General features: G+C 45.2%; 1 long non-coding RNA gene across 3 annotated transcripts in view; it reads right to left on the reverse strand.

Moving 5' to 3' along the window:
• Positions 1–666: 666 nt before the first annotated feature.
• Positions 667–15,335, reverse strand: part of LOC130297113 (uncharacterized) — a 33,460-nt gene continuing 18,791 nt past the window's right edge. For all 3 annotated transcript variants that reach the window (XR_008849400.1, XR_008849399.1, XR_008849398.1), the window contains exons 2-3: positions 7,954–8,127; positions 667–856 (exon numbers count right to left, since the gene is read on the reverse strand). This is a non-coding gene — a long non-coding RNA (uncharacterized LOC130297113). The remainder of the gene's footprint in view (positions 857–7,953; positions 8,128–15,335) is intronic.

Genomic DNA, 15,335 nt, shown 5'->3' on the forward strand with positions numbered 1-15,335 from the left:
CCACTAGCACGGTCCACGCCAATCCCTCTCTGGCACAGAGGATCCACCTCCTGCCTGCCGGCATTGTGACAGCAGCTCTGAGTGTTCTCCTTTGTGAACAAAGCAGACTGGCAGCTCGTAGTGTTTAGGACTCCAGCATGAGTCTGAAATGCTTGCTGCCAGGACTGGTAGGGAGACCCCTAGTGGTCATTTCTTCAAAGTGGAAAATTAAATAGAAAGAAGCATATTTTTTAATAACATGCAATTGTAAAGTTATTCTGCATACATTAATCTATAATATATCAAAAGTTTTTTTGATGAGAGGTACCCTTTAACTATTCTATTATCTCTAAATGATGCTTAATGCTGTGGAGCGAGAAATGAATGGAAGGAAGACGCTACATTTTAAGAGTTATCATCACAAGGACACATCACTAAAGTTTCATATGTTATAGATATAAAAACATTATAAAACAAGGTGCACTTCCAAGTAGTGGAAGTGAAGGTTCCAGAAATATACAATATAATTATACTCAGGAAAATGAGAATAAATATATAAAGGCTTTGTTCAGTATTACAATTATGAGCACAAAAAGATGTCATAGAAGATTAGCCTGGCCCTTTCTTGGACGTAAATGGCCATGACAGACAGCTGTGAGGAGTCATTCCGCTCACGTGGGTCAGTAATGGAGCCATCGGCTAAAGATGCAAGCAGCATTTATGTCTGACTCACCCACCTTAGAAAAATGCATCAAATGGTTCTTTATGTATATAAGTTCTTTATTCAGATAATAGCTGGAATATGGTCTCTACAGCAACTGGTCCCAGGCTGCAGTGATTGAATAGAAGGATGTAGTTACTCCAAGGAAAAAAGCTTCTTAATATCATAGTGTGGTGACAGCAAAAAGCATAGATGTAAAGAGAATAGAAAACTAATTATAGTGCGGAATAACAAGACTATAACAAGTAGTAAGGCAAAGAATGAAAATATGCAGCATAAATGGTCTGTGGGGGTAAGAGGAAGAAATGTCACATACTATGATGATATTATTAGGAATCAAGGGTCTATGTACCATATCAGTCGCCCCTAGAGACAGTTCAGAACATTGTATAATTAGTGGCTATTGACTCAAAGACTCATAAACATACATGGCCAACAGTGCTTACAGTGTATCTATCTATCTATATATATATACGGTATATATATATATATATATAGTGGACCCTCAACATACGATGGTAATCCATTTCAAATGGACCATCATTTGTTGAAACCATTGTATGTTGAGGGATCTGTGCAATGTAAAGTATAGGACAGTGGTCTACAACCTGCGGACCTCCAGATGTTGCAAAACTACAACACCCAGCATGCCCGGACAGCCGTTTTGCAACATTAGGAGGTCCGCAGGTTGAAGACCACTGGTATTGGAGGTTATACTCACGTGTCCCCGCCGCTCCGGACCATCACCACTGCCCTGGATGTCGCCTTCCATCGCTGTCTCCGCGTCCCCCCCGACGCTCCGGCAAGGCCTCTGCTTCCCCGGCATCCTCGCTCTCCGTCGCCGCCATCACGTTGCTACGCACGCCGCTCCTATTGGATGACGGGACGGCGCCCGAGACATGATGACGACGATGGAGAGCGCAGAAGATGCAGGGGATCCCGAAGAGGACGCGCCAGAGCCCCGAGGACAGGTAAGTGATCATCAGCGGACCACACGGGGCACCGTAAACAGCTATCCGGTGGCAGCTGAAGAAGTCTGCGCTGCCGGATAGCCGTTTATGTGATGGCCCCGACATACAAAAGCATCGTATGTTGATGCTGCCTTCAACATGCGATGGCCTTTGAGAGGCCATCGCATGTTGAAATGATCGTATGTCGGGGCCAATGTAGGTCGGGGGGGTCACTGTATATAAATATATATATATATATATATATGGAAGTAGACTGCTACAATAGCCCATTTCCTGACTTTTACTTTTCATTGTTGCTGTGGTTTTAAAGGAAAACTGCGGTGTACATTTTTTAAGTCCCCCTGTGCCCGGGCTGCAAAAACAGAAAAAACTAATCTTAACTCACCTTCCTACATTCCCCCGTTGTGGAGCTATCAGCGTCCCGTTCCCCCGGCGCTGCTGGCTTCTGGCTTCTTAGGCTCGAAATGTCACAGTGCAGGCAGCGTATCGCCGGCCACAGTGATGTCCCGCCTCGACCATTGATAGGCTGAGCGCAACGTCATGTAAAGAGCTGGTCCTCCGGTCCGGTCTTCTTCCTTCTTCCACGTGCACCGATCATCACACGGTGCTCAGCCTATCACTGGCCGCAACGATGTTCCGCCTCTGCACACGGAATAAGGAAGAAGACCGGGCTGGTCCTGTGCTATGGGGAAACACAGGAAGGTGAGTTAAAGTTTATTTATTTATTATTATTTTTTTGCATCCTGGGTACAATGGAGTAGAAATACTTTGCAGTACACTACTCCTTTAAAGAAAAAAACTAAGTATAAATAAGTCCATGGCTAGATAGGGCTAGTCATCAGGATTTTAGTTCTACCTTTTCTTTATCGCCATAGTCCTTTCCAACTATAAGTTATAAGCCTTTTTATTAATATGTAAATAGGCTAAGTGGGCTTTCCCCAGTACAAGAATAGTCAGTCAAGTCCAACCCATGTCCTCTTCATCACTGCGCCTTCCCCCCTAGCCTTGCCTCCACCTATCCCGTTGGACTGATAGAAAGAACATAGGCTGGACATACCTGGGCTCTTTCTATGCTGGGAAACACCCTCTGGGCACTTGAGCCTCATTTGCATAAAGACAAAAAGGTTGGTATTTCACAGGCTTATTTCCACCCCTGTACTCCTGCTGACAGGTCAGCTTTAAAATATCCAGACATTTTTATAGTGAAACAGTTTACATGGAAGAAGCCAAATAGACTATTCTTTCTTTCTTTCCTCTTTCTTCTCCAAAATTCTAAATTCTTTTTACAGTTTACATTTTTTTTTTCTTCATAGTTAAATAAAATGTCATTTTGAAGCTTATGTGGTAATATTTATCATACAGATACCAGTTTCGCGACATCCGCTTTCTTGACATCCTTTTTGCCAATGAACCAGACAGGAGATACACAGGTTAGAATAGTCAAAAAGGTCAACTATTCAGGATATTATTGATTCATTTCTGACGTAGGTAAATAATTGTAATAATAACAAGGTGTCTAATTAGGTGGAAATAACTCAACAGTGTGAGCCCTCCATCGTCTGCGTAATCCCGGGAAATCCATCAATAGCACCACGCTTTTCCTTGCCACCAATCATTACGGCTTCTTAATTGCAACATATGGCAAGTGGGGGTGGAAGAGGGATATAATAAGCAGTGACCTCCGATGGGCCATATACATCTAATGAGAGCAGAAACTGCTGTATACAGACATCATTAAAGTGGGAAATGTGAACTTATGCTCAAACACACATAGGGCAATACAGATGAAATGTCCAAATACGATTTCAGAAACGTTCAAGTTGAACATTTCTGTATGTCCCCAGTATTAATCAATGTAACAAGAATAATTATCTCCTCTATTGTTGCAAAACTTGGTCCTATTAGGGTGAAAACAAACAATGCGACATTGCATGCAGCCAAAATGTAGCAGCCAACCGCTGCACGGGTTTGTTGGCAAATGCACACAGTGATTGGCCGATGAATTTTAGCCGCACACAGTTGACATATCGTGTACAGTGGTCCCTCGAGTTACAATATTAATCGGTTCCGGGACGACCATTGTATGTTGAAACCATTGTATGTTGAGACCAGAACTCTGTGGAAACCTGGTAATTGGTTCTAAAGGCACCAAAATGTCATCCAAAAATAGGAAAAAGTGAGGATTAAAGAAAAATAAGTAGATAACTAATATAGATAAAGCAAATCCTTACATATAAAAGTAAGAAAGATCTGCTGGGAGCTGTAAATCACTGTCTATGTCAGTGTTTCCCAAGCAGGGAGCCTCCAGCTGTTGAAAAACTACAACTCCCAGCATGACCGGACAGCCAAAGGCTGTCCGGGCATGCTGGGAGTTGTAGTTTTACAACAGCTGGGGGCACCCTGCTTGGGAAACACTGGTCTATGTAGAGGACAGGAGCTTTTTCCGGGTCCTGTACAGTACACACAATGGGGAGATTTCTTAAAACCTGAGCAGAGGAAAAGTTGCCCAGTTGCCCATAGCAACCAATCAGATTTCTTATTTCATTTTTATCAAGGCCTCTGCAAAGTGAAAGAAGCGATCTGATTGGTTGCTATGGGCAACTGGGCAACTTTTCCTCTGCACAGGTTTTAATAAATCTCCCCCAATGTCCTAAAAAAGTAACATGGAGCCGCCCTCACCTGGTGTCCAAAGGAGCAGCTAACCCTGGTACAGGTAAAGAGTACAGAACATGTAATACCTCCCTGTACTGTAGGGGGCGCTACCAGACAGGAATTCAGTGCATACACTTCAGTAATACAAGTGATTTATCAGTGAATGCCCATTCTGATTGGTCAGTTCCTCCAGCCATTGACAGGTATCGCAGATCTGGACTGTCTGTACATTGTATGTTGAGTCTGGTTTCAACTTACAATGGTCCAGAAAAGACCATTGTATGTTGAAACTATTGTATGTTGAGGCCATTGTAAGTCGAGGGATCACTGTATTTTCCCCCTGATAGAATAGTCACAGATAAAGAGCTGTATTTTAGCCAAAATAGTGCATGAGGTTATGACCTCGGAAAACCCCATAAAATTCTGAAAAGGTCCCCTTTTCAGGGTCCTATGGGAAATGGAAGCCAGATGTTTATGGTTTTCTTCATAAGCAGTGTTTACAAAGCAGTTTTAAACCACATTTTGGCATTGGATATTGGGGCCAATATCCCCACCATAAAATGGTTGAAATGCACATCCTACTGTTAATATTAATACAAAATGTAGTTCACACAGTAAACCGCAACATGTCGTTTTTTTCAGTGTAAATTTCAGATATTCTGTGTTACTTATTGTGCATGGAAAATAAGCTGGAAGTCCAAGATGCACATTAGCCGCATCGACATTGTGCTAACCCACATCTAAAACCACAGCAAAAAAAGTTATCTTTAAAAACTGAAAATCTGAAAGGAAATACAGGGAATGTTTAAAGGGGTATTGCAGAGAAAAACTTTTTTCTTATAATCAACTGGCTCCAGAAAGTTAAAAAGATTTGTAAATTACTTCTATAAAAAATAAATCTTAATCCTTTCAATAATTATCAGCTGCTGAAGTTGAGTTGCTGTTTTCTGTCTGGCAACAGTGCGCTCTGCTGACATCTCTGCTTGTCTCGGGAACTGCACAGAGTAGAAGAGGTTTGCTATGGGGATTTGCTTCTAAACTGGGTGGTTCCCGAGACACGTGTCATCAGAGAGGACTTAGACAGAAAAGAACAACCTTAAAGGGCTATCCAGGAAACACTTTTTTTTATATATCAACTGGCTCCAGAAAGTTAAACAGATTTAAAAATTACTTCTATTCAAAAGTCTTAATCCTTTCAGTACTTATGAGCTTCTGAAGTTAAGGTTGTTCTTTTCTGTCTAAGTCCTCTCTGATGACACGTGTATCGGGAACCGCCCAGTTTAGAAGCAAATCCCCATAGCAAACCTCTTCTAAACTGGGCATTTCCCGAGACAGGTGTCATCAGAGAGCACTTAGACAGAAAAGAACAACCTTAACTTCAGAAGCTCATAAGTACTGAAAGGATTAAGATTTTTGAATAGAAGTAATTTACAAATCTGTTTAACTTACCGGAGCCAGTTGATATAGAAAAAAAAAGTTTTTTCCTGGATAGCCCCCTTTAATATCACTACTTTTCTGAAGTCCATAGGCAACACAGTATGGGTTTTAGTCTCATGCCCTAAAATACGGCAGAATAGACTTTCATTATCAATTAAAGCCGTACTCCGGGGGAAAAGTATTTATTTCAACTGTTGCCGGGAAGTTAAGATTTGTAAATGACTTCTATTAAAAATTCTTAAAGGAGATATGCAGCAAAAATCTTTTAACTCATCCTGTGCCCGAACTGCAAAAAACCCCCCAAAAAACTTTAACTCACCTTCCTATTTTCCCCTGTTGCGCAGAAATCGGCATCCCGTTCTCCCGGCGCTGCTCTGCTCCGTGCCCTGTCAGTGTCAGCAGAGAGCACTGTGGTCAGACAGAAAAGAACAACTCAACTTCCTCTCTAGTATACAGCAGCTGTTAAGTACTGGAAGGATTAAGATCTTTAATAGAAGTACCGTATTTTTCGCCATATAAGACGCACTTTTTCTTCCCCAAAACTCTGGGGGGAAAAGTTGGTGCGTCTTATACGGCAAATACACATTAAAACCCTGTCCTATCGCGGCGGTCCCTGCGGCCATCAACGGCCGGGACCTGCGGCTAATTCAGGACATCACCGATCGCGGTGATGCCCTGTATTAACCCTTCAGACGCGGCGATCATAGCTGACCGCCGTGTCTGAAGCGAAAGTGACACTAACCCGGCTGTTCGGGACCGCCGCGGTGAAATCGCAGCGTCCCAAACAGCTTACAGGACACCGGGAGGGACCTTACCTACCTCCTCGGTGTCTGCTCCGTGCCGGGATCCTCTGCATGACCGGCGCTCTCCTTCGTCGTCATCACGTCGTCGCGCTCGCCGTCCCGTCATCCAATAGGAGCGGCGTGCGTAGCGACGTGATGGAGGCGACGGAGAGTGAGGATACCGGGCAGCAGAGACGTTCCGGAGCGACGGGGACGTGGCGACAGCGATGGAGGGCGACGTCCAGGGCAGCGGTGACGAGCGGTCACGGGTCCGGAGCGGCGGGGACATGTGAGTACTACCTCCTATACCAGTGGTCTTCAACCTGCGGACCTCCAGATGTTGCAAAACTACAACTCCCAGCATGCCCGGACAGCCAACGGCTGTCCGGGCATGCTGGGAGTTGTAGTTTTGCAACATCTGAAGGTCCGCAGGTTGAAGATCACTGTCCTATACTTTACATTGTATTTGGTTCAGAATCTTTATTTTCTGGATTTTTACCCTTTAAAATTGGGTGCGTCTTATATGCCGGAGCGTCTTATATGACGAAAAATACGGTAATTTTCAAATCTGTTTAACTTTCTGGAGCCATTTGATCTGAAAAAAATTAGTTTTCCACCACCCTGTAAGTAATCAAATAGACCAATAATACAGAATAAATGACCTCACTAAGCACTGACACTCTGAGCTTTTATTCTTCTGTGCTGGGAAAAGAGAATAGACCTCCTGTATTATCCCTCATTGGAACATTCATCATTAGTGTTGAGCGGCATAGGCCATATTCGAATTCGCGAATATATGGACGAATATTCGTCATATATTCGCTAAATTCGCATATTCGTAATATTCTTGTTTTATTTTCGCATATGCGACAATTCGCGTATGCGAAAATTAACATATGCTAAAATTAGCATATACAAAAATTAGCATATGCGAAAATTTGCATATGCGAAAATCAGCATATGCAAATTTTCGCATATACCACACAAGCTGGAAGCAGAAAGGGATGATCACTGTGATGTGAACTGTGAAAAAAAAAAAAAAAAAACAATATTCGTAATTACAAATATATAGTGCTATATTCGCAAATATTCGCGAATATGCGATATTTGCGAATAAAATTCGCATTGCGAATATTCGCGAGCAACACTATTCATCATCTGTCTGTGTCAGTACATTGAAGTGATTCCTGTCACGTTGCACATTTTGTGACACACCCTGCTCACTTTCTGTGGCTGATCCCACCCTTTGGGTGCTCATTGGCATTCATTCTTGGGTGACCGTTGCATGTATGCCCTTATAAAGGTAAGCTATTACCTTATGGCCGGGCTTCTATTGTATCTATATTTAGTATATTCCTTCTTTTTTTTGCCCCTATTGCTTGCACTTAACATTGTGGGCGTACGTATTTACCTACTACCAGGGTTGAGGTCAGGGGCCAGCTCCATTTTTGCTGTCTGTCCTTGGGCGCTGCCATCCTTCTAGTCAAGTCAGCCGGTACCAAAAGTAACTTTTAGGTGTCCACATTTGTTTGCACATGCGTCAGCATCTTATTTAGGCTTTTCTCTGCACTCAGGCTTTGTCCTCCTGTGAAAATACACATATCATATTTTTTACACTGTCCGTTCTCTTATTTAGATGTCAACTGTATTTTTCGTCATATAGGACGCACCCAATTTTAACCCCTTAAAGGAAAACTGTCACATATTTTCTCCCGCACTATCCGCCGGTATTGGTGGATAGTGTGGGAGACGCTGATTAAAACGAGCCCTACCTCGGTCTGATCCGTGCCGCCGTTTGCCCACACTTGTAGTTTTAATCTCTGTGTATATCCTGCTGTAACTGGCAAAGGCGGTGCTTCTGTGGGCTAACGGACACTGATGTCAGCGCCGCTCATGAATATTCATCCCTCCTGTTCTCCCTCTCTTCGCCACTCCTAACCGGAGGGAGGGATGAATATTCATGAGCGGCGCTGACGTCAGTGTCAGTTAGCCCACAGAAGCCCCGCCTTTGCCAGTTACAGTTTAGTCTTGAGAAGAGACGTTTAAGGGGGGATATGATAAATGTATATAAGTATATAAAAACTGTTCCAGGTTAAACCCCCCCAAAGGACGAGGGGGCACTCCCTCTGTCTGGAGAAGAAAAAGTTAAGTCTCAAGGGGCGACACGCCTTCTTTACCATGAGAACTGTGAACTTATGGAACAGTCTACCTCAGGAACTGGTCACAGCAGGAAAAATTAGCAGCTTTAAAACAGGATTAGATACATTCCTGGAACAAAATAACATTAATGCTTATGAAGAAATATAAAATCCCATCCCTTCCCCAATATCGCGCCACACCCCTACCCTTCAATTCCCTGGTTGAACTTGACGGACGTATGTGTTTTTTCAACCATACTAACTATGTAACTATGTAACAGCCGGATATACACAGAGATTAAAACTACAATTGCGGGCGAACGGCGGCGCGGATCAGACCAAGGTAGGGCTCGTTTTAATAAGCGTCTCCGGCACTATCCACCAGTACATGTGGATAGTGCGGGAGAAAATATGTGACAGTTTTCCTTTAAGGACGCAGGGTTTTTCAGTTTTTGCACTTTCATTTTTTTCCTTCTTACCTTTTAAAAATCATAACCCTTTCAATTTTCCACCTAAAAATCAATTTTATGGCTTATTTTATGGCTCACCAATTCTACTTTGCAGTGACATTAGTCATTTTACCCAAAAATTCACGGCAAAACGGAAAAAAAAATAATTGTGCGACAAAATCGAAGAAAAATTTTTGGGGGCTTCCGTTTCTACGCAGTGCTTGTTTCGGTAAAAATGACACCTTATCATTATTCTGTAGGTCCATACGGTTAAAATGATACCCTACTTATATAGGTTGGATATTGTCGCACTTCTGGAAAAAATCATAACTACATGCAGGAAAATTTATACGTTTAAGAATGTCATCTTCTGACCCCTATAACTTTTTTATTTTTCCACGTACAGGGCAGTATGAGGGCTAATTTTTTGCACCGTGATCTGAAGTTTTTATCGGACTTTTTGATCACTTTTTATTCATTTTTTAAACCAAAAAGAAGCTTTTTTTACGTGTACGCCATTGACCGTGCGGTTTAATTAATTATATAGTTTTATAGTTCGGACATTTACGCACGCGGCGATACCACATATGTTTATTTTTATTTACACTGTTTTATTTTTTTATGGGAAAAGGGGGGTGATTCAAACTTTTATTAGGAAGGGGGTTAAATGATCTTTATTAACAAATGTTTTTACTTTTTTTGTATTAACACGCCTGTGATCAGTGTTATCGGCGCTTGACTGCTCCTGCCTGGATCTCAGACACGGAGCAGTCAGTCACTGATCGGACACCAAGAAGGCAGGTAAGGGCCCTCCCTGTGTCCTGTAAGCTGTTCGGGATGCCGCGATTTCACCGCGGCTGTCCCGAACAGCCCGACTGAGCAGCCGGGATACTTTCACTTTCACTTCAGATGCGGCGGTCAGCTTTGAAGGGTTAATACAGGACATCACCGCGATCGGTGATGTCCTGTATTAGCCGCGGGTCCCGGCCGTTGATAGCCGCCGGGACCGACCCGATATGACGCGGCATATCGCGGGTGCCGGCTAGGGTTGCCACCTTTCCCTCAAAAAAATACCGGTCATGGGTGTGGCTATGTGGGGGTGGAGCTACAAAGGGGAGGGGCCAGATTGCACAGGGGCTGAGGGATCAGAGGTTTAAGAAATGGCACGGGGGATGGGAGGGGGTTTAAGAAATGGCATAGGGGATTGGAGGGATACAATATATATGCGGGGGGAATTTTCCTATATCGCACAAAAAAATTACATTTAGAGAATACCTACCAAAACCCTATTTATGCCAGCGGCGGCGGTAGTGGTGGTGCGCGACAGCAACGCTGGCTCTCTCTGATGACGAGTGACGTCCCCCTGCGCAACGTCAGATAAACAGGCTAATCAGACAGTATCACACATGACAGATTTAGATACACAGGCTCAGCAGATAGTATCCCACATGACAGATTTGGATATACAGGCTCAGCAGACAGTATCACACATGACAGGATTAGATACACAGGCTCATATCCCACAAGACAGATTTGGATATACAGGCTCAGCAGATAGTATCACACATGAAAGGATTAGATACACAGGCTCAGCTCACAGTATCACACATGACAGGATTAGATACACAGGCTCAGCTCACAGTATCACACATGACAGGATTAGATACACAGGCTCAGCTCACAGTATCACACATGACAGGATTAGATACACAGGCTCAGCAGACAGTATCGCACATGACAGGATTAGATACACAGGCTCATATCCCACATGACAGATTTGGATATACAGGCTCAGCAGACAGTATCACACATGACAGGATTAGATACACAGGCTCAGCTCACAGTATCACACATGACAGGATTAGATACACAGGCTCAGCAGACAGTATCGCACATGACAGGATTAGATACACTGGCTCATATCCCACATGACAGATTTGGATATACAGGCTCAGCAGACAGTATCACACATGACAGGATTAGATACAGAGCGCAGCAGATAGTTTCACACATTAAAACATTAAATCAGTGTTTCCCAACCAGGGTGCCTCCAGCTATTGCAAAACTACAACTCCCAGCATGCCCGGACAGCCAAAGGCTGTCTGGGTATGCTGGGAGTAATAGTTTTGCAACAGCTGGAGGCACCCTGGTTGGGAAACACTGCATTAAATACACAATTTTGCAGAGAGGTCTCACCAGTCTCTTGTCTTCACTTTCTCCTTTCCCCGGGCGGCTCCAGGTTAAGGAATGTCCGGGGTTGAGGAGGAATGGGGGGGAGGGGGGGCAATTATTTATCCCATGGGGTCACATGAGAAACTAAAAAGATTGTGGAGGGCCGGGTAGTTTTTCCCCAGATCAGGCAGCATAGTTGTCCCCCAGATTAGGCAGCATAGTTGTCCCCCAGATTAGGCAGCATAGTTGTCCCCCAGATTAGGCAGCATAGTTGTCCCCCAGATTAGGAGCATAGTTGTCCCCCAGATTAGGAGCATAGTTGTCCCCCAGATTAGGAGCATAGTTGTCCCCCAGATTAGGAGCATAGTTGTCCCCCAGATTAGGAGCATAGTTGTCCCCCAGATTAGGAGCATAGTTGTTCCCCAGATTAGGCAGCATAGTTGTCCCCCAGATTAGGCAGCATAGTTGTCCCCCAGATTAGGAGCATAGTTGTCCCCCAGATTAGGAGCATAGTTGTCCCCCAGATTAGGAGCATAGTTGTCCCCCTGATTAGGCAGCATATTTGTCCCCCAGATTAGGCAGCATAGTTGTCCCCCAGATTAGGAGCATAGTTGTCCCCCAGATTAGGCAGCATAGTTGTCCCCCAGATTAGGCAGCATAGTTGTCCCCCAGATTAGGCAGCATAGTTGTCCCCCAGATTAGGCAGCATAGTTGTCCCCCAGATTAGGCAGCATAGTTGTCCCCCAGATTAGGCAGTTTACCCGCTCCACACACACACAAATACACATATATATATATATATATATATATATATATATATATACACAGACACACATATACACAGAGACACATACACATGTAAACACAGACACATACACATATATACACTCACCCGCCCTGCGCAGCAGAGGGAGACAGGATACACGGCCTCTCCTCCTCTCCCCTCCCTGCTCTGCCTATGGAGGGTTGTAAGACTGCACGGCAGAGAGAAGGAGGGGGAGGGGGAGAGAGGAGACAGGAGGTCACGCCCCCTCCCCAGCACTGTACAATCTCTTCCGGTCACAGGCTGGTGGTGTCAGACCTGGGCATTGTACGGCCCGACAGTCAGTGGGCTTTGTGTCGGGGGCAGAAACTGTAGTGCGGCAGCCTGCAGGTCACAGGCAAAAATTTAGTTGCCGGTCATGAAAGAAGTTCTCTTCTGGGGATGCTGCTCAGTCCGCCCCCGTCAGTGAATGAAAAATACCGGCCATTGCATGGCCGGTATTTTTCATCCAAACTTACCGGCACAGCCCGGAATGTAGATGAAAATACCGGCTGTGCCGGTAAAATACCGGCAGGGTGGCAACCCTAGTGCCGGCGGAGGAAGTAAATATACGTCCTTCATTGTAAGGGGTCAAAGGATGAAAATCTAGAAAAAAAAAGATTCTGAACCAAATACAATTTAAAGTATAGGACAGTGATCTTCAACCTGCGGACCTCCAGATGTTGCAAAACTACAACTCCCAGCATGCCCGGACAACCGTTGGCAGTCCGGGCATGCCAGAAGTTGTAGTTTTGCAACATCTGGAGGTCCGCAGGCTGTAGACCACTGGTATAGGAGGTAATACTCTCGTGTCCCCGCTGCTCCGGACCCGTCACCGTTCGTCACCGCTGCCCTGGATGTCGCCCTCCATCGCTGTGGATGTCCCTGGAGTGTCCCCGTCGCTCCGGAACATCTCTGCTGCCCGGTATCCTCACTCTCTGTCCCCGCAATCACGTCGTTACCCACGCCGCTCCTATTGGATGTCGGGACGGCGTGCGCGACGACGTGATGACGACGAAGGAGAGCGCCAGCCATGCAGGGGATCCCGGCACGGAGCAGACACCGAGGAGGCAGGTAAGGTCCCTCCCGGTGTCCTGTAAGCTGTTCGGGATGCCGCGATTTCACATCGGCGGTCCCGAACAGCCCGACTGAGCAGCCGGGTTAGTGTCACTTTTGCTTCAGACGCGGCGGTCAGCTTTGATAGCCGCGTCTGAAGGGTTAATACAGGGCATCACCGCGATCGGTGATGTCCTGTATTAGCCGCGGGTCCCGGCCGTTGATGGCCGCAAGGACCGCTGCGATAGGACAGGGTTTTAATGTGTATTTGCCGTATAAGACGCAACAACTTTTCCCCCCCAGTTGTGGGGAAGAAAAAGTGTGTCTTATTTGGCGAAAAATATGGTAAGTCCTCTGCTACCTTGGAGAAAAGATCTAAGATCAAACATGGACAGTGCCAGATCATTTCCCAGATAACCTGATCACTTCTGTTACGACGAGCGCTCCGGGTCCCTGCTCCTCCCCGGAGCACTCGCAGCGTTCTCCTGTTCGCAGCGCCCCGGTCAGACCCGCTGACCGGGAGCGCTGCGATAATGTCCCTAGCCGGGATGCGATTCGCGATGCGGGACGCGCCCGCTCGCGGTGCGCATCCCGGCCCGCTTACCAGACTCGTTCCCCGTCTGTGCTGTCCCGGCGCGCGCGCGCCGACTCTCTGCGATTTAAAGGGCCAGTGCGCCACTGATTGGCGCCTGGTTTTAATTAGTGTCTTCACCTGTGCACTTCCCTATATTACCTCACTTCCCCTTCACTTCCTTGCCGGATCTTGTTGCCATTGTGCCAGTGAAAGCGTTCCTTGTGTATCCCAAGCCAGTGTTCCAGACCTCTTGCCGTTGCCCCTGACTACGATCCTTGCTGCCTTCCCTGACCTTCTGCTACGTCCGACCTTGCTCATGCCAAATCCCTTGTACCGCGCCTATCTCAGCAGTCAGAGAGGTTGAGCCATTGCCGGTGGATACGACCTGGTTGCTACCGCCGCTGCAAGACCATCCTGCTTTGCGATGGGCTCTGGTGAATACCAGTAGCAACTTAGAACCGGTCCGCCGGCACGGTCCACGCCAATCCCTCACTGACACAGAGGATCCACCTCCTGCCTGCCGAATCCTGACAACTTCATGTATGTCTCCATCTTAAAAGACATTTCCATTCTGAACCTAAATAGTTTTTTTCCCGTTTTAAGGATCAGTTTATGGATATGTAAGTGGTATTCCACTGGAAAACTTTTTTTTTTTGTTATCAACTGGTGCCAGAAAGTTAAACAGATTTGTAAGTTACTTCTATTAAAAAATCTTAATCCTTCAAGTACTTATTAGCTGCTGAATACTACAGAGGAAATTCTTTTCTTTTTGGAACACTGTGCTCTCTGCTGACATCATGAGCACAGTGCTCTCTGCTGACACCTCTGTCCATTTTAAGAACTGTCCAGAGTAAAAGAAAATCCCCACAGAAAACATGCTGCTCTAGACAGTTCCTAAAATGGACAGAGATGTCAGCAGAGAGCACTGTGGTCATGATGTCAGCAGAGAGCATGGTGTTCAAATAAGAAAACAATTTCCTCTGTAGTATTCAGCAGCTAATAAGTACTGAAAGGATTAAGATTTTTTAATAGAAGTAAGTTACAAATCAGTTGATTTAAAAAAAAATAATAATAACTTTTCCACCGGAGTACCCCTTTAATAGAATCCTAAGCTGAGTACCAAGTGTTTGTCTCCCAGACTTCTCCCTACTTCAGTAGTAGAGGATGATTCCAGTTCATCTGGTGATTCTGATCTAGGGGCCCCGGAAGATTTTCCTTTATTCCATAAGGATGAACTATCTCAACTTCTTTAGGCAGTCAAGTCTGCAGTGGAGTTTGAAAAAAGACAACCAAGGCAACGCTAAAAAGAAAGCCCCTTACTATTGCCCCTATCCACTAATAAAGTATTTTCTTTTCCCCTCTTGCCTAATGATCTGGAATAAACCTGAGAAACAATATGTATACAAATTAAATCTTGCTTAGGTTCCTTTCACACTGCCGATGATGCACAGCAGTGTGACGGCCATTATAAGATGGTGGGAGAAAAATTGTGCTTGCAACATCTTTTTCTCCCGCTATCTTCTGGCGGAATAACAACCGCAATAACAGATGTCAGAGAACCCCATTCAAGTGAAAGGGATCCTCTGTGCCTGTTATGCCTCC

Source organism: Hyla sarda, chromosome 12, assembly GCF_029499605.1.
Source record: "Hyla sarda isolate aHylSar1 chromosome 12, aHylSar1.hap1, whole genome shotgun sequence".
NCBI lineage: Eukaryota > Metazoa > Chordata > Amphibia > Anura > Hylidae > Hyla > Hyla sarda.